The sequence below is a fragment of the Egretta garzetta genome, unplaced genomic scaffold (genome assembly GCF_000687185.1).
Source record: "Egretta garzetta isolate BGI_Z169 unplaced genomic scaffold, ASM68718v1 scaffold150, whole genome shotgun sequence".
Classification (NCBI taxonomy): Eukaryota; Metazoa; Chordata; class Aves; order Pelecaniformes; family Ardeidae; genus Egretta; species Egretta garzetta.
This window is the reverse complement of record NW_009258305.1, coordinates 631,513-633,729: the sequence shown is the minus strand read 5'-3', so window position 1 is coordinate 633,729 and position 2,217 is coordinate 631,513.

The following is a 2,217-nucleotide window of genomic DNA, read 5'->3' as shown; positions in this document are numbered from 1 at the left end:
AGAAACCTTCCAAAAGTCAAAATATATTACATCTACCACTGTTCCACTATCCACATAGTCATTTCATCATAGAAAACAACTGAAGTTATTCAAACATTATTTGATATTATTAAATCCCAACAGGTAGAGAGAAATGATCCTTCCACTCTCTTTGGCACTTGTGAAGCTGTATCTATAGTACTGTATCCAGTATGGAGTTCTCTAGCATAACAAAGACAATGCCATACTGAATTGAGTCCAGTGGAAGACTACCAAGGTGGCTGGGAGGCATATACCACAAGAGAAAAGGCTGAAACCTGTGTGCCAAAACCAGAAAGTAATGGATGGGGGGGGTGAGATATCTTATTGTTGTCTACAACTACCTAAAGTGAAGGTATAACACAACAGAGGTAGAGTGATAGGATGAAAAGCAACAGAGACTAGCTGCAGCATGGCAAATTCAAATTACATAGTAAGAAGAATGAAGGCAGTCAAACACTAGAACAGATTTTCTGGAGAGTTCGTGGAGTGTCTGTCTATCCTTGGAGTTATCCAGAACTCAACTGGACATAGCTCTGTGCAACCTGAAATAAGTTGTCCAAACCAGATGACTTGTCCTTCCAACCAAAATTATGCTGTGATTTTATCTGCCTATTATGTAATTATAGCAAGTGAAATAAATTTGGTGACAACTGTATCTTGGTTTACTTAGGCATGATTCATTTAAATTAAGTTTGAATGTCTACAGTTAGATGTTTACATTGATCCAGTAAACCTAAGTTCTCTTTACACTTAATAGAACAAAGGTGTTCTACCTTAAGATCCTACTTGTCTTTATGTGGTTATCCAAAGCAGGTTCTGATAACTAGAAGATTTTTAGATTAGAAGCTCAATTCAGTTGTCTAGTGCCACCTAGAAACTGCAGTGCTCTCATAGATATACAAGAGGCTAAACATCTTTTGGACAACTGGGTAAAAACCTACCAGAGTATCCTAGTTTATCTTGAATAATGCTATTTGCCACCAAATTTTGAGATATATCTAAAAAAATGCTCTGTGAAGTAATTTATTGAATATGCATCCTCTCAAATACATTTTTAAATTATTATTTTAACTTCACTTTTGAGTCAGTAGCATGATTTTTCATTGCAAGAGTTTCAGTGCTGTTCAAAAATAAAGCGACTTCCAATAGACTGTCTACTTTAACAGGTCTTTATTTTACTTTTATGGGCTCTTATCATTACTGATTGGCATAGAGATAGCAAACTTCAACAGGATTAAAAGTTTTAAAGTTACTCAGTTGTAGGAAAAAATGTTTAAATACTTCAGCACATTTCTCAACAAAAAAGCTTTTAAAATATCTTTTGAAAAATGTTTGTACTTATGGCCCTTTAGTGACTAGGAAACTATAGATAAGTTTTCCACTTCTAGAAAGAAAATTGCCTTAAAACTTCATTAAAATTTATATTTGTCTGCCTGCCTTGTTAACATTTTATGAATAGGCAAAAGCAGATCCTGAAGATCTTCTTTCCACTGAACAATTTTGTACGAGAACTTTTTGTATATTTTTACAGCAAACAAAAAAGTATAAGGCTGTAAAGCTGGAACATACTAGGCAACTACTGCTCACAGTGTCTATATACTTGTAAGTGACCTCAAACCCCCTTCTTTAATCTAGAGATATATTCAGCAAAATTACAAAAAGAAAAGAATAAGCCTCACTTGCACCAATGAAAATCTGGGAAATCATATCAAAGTGATTTTTTTTTTAAATGTAAATATGAAAGACCAATATATTAATTCTATAATGAAATTTTGTGGAACTCAATGGAAAGAATTTCATATAATTTTATCACGTATGACTCTGAAAACCAAATTTCTAGCCAATATAATTGTTGGTCTCACCTATTTGTGTTTCCTTTTTGAAATGGTCACATTACTCATTATTCAATATACATCTATCTACAAAGAGATATTTACTGAAGTATTGTAGCTGCGGCAGCAAAAGTATCCAAAATACTGCAGATTTTGTTGTAAATGCTTGAGTTATTGTTTTGCTTTAAGAAAAGAAGTAAAAAACTCCACCAAAACACACAAGACTGACAAAACCAGAATTTTAAACTCTCAGAAAATGCAGAACATAAATTACTTGGCTATAGCTGCAAAAACACCTAGCCAGGCACAATGCTATTAATACCATAACTCATTGCAACTAAGGCAGTAAAATGTTGATTAACCG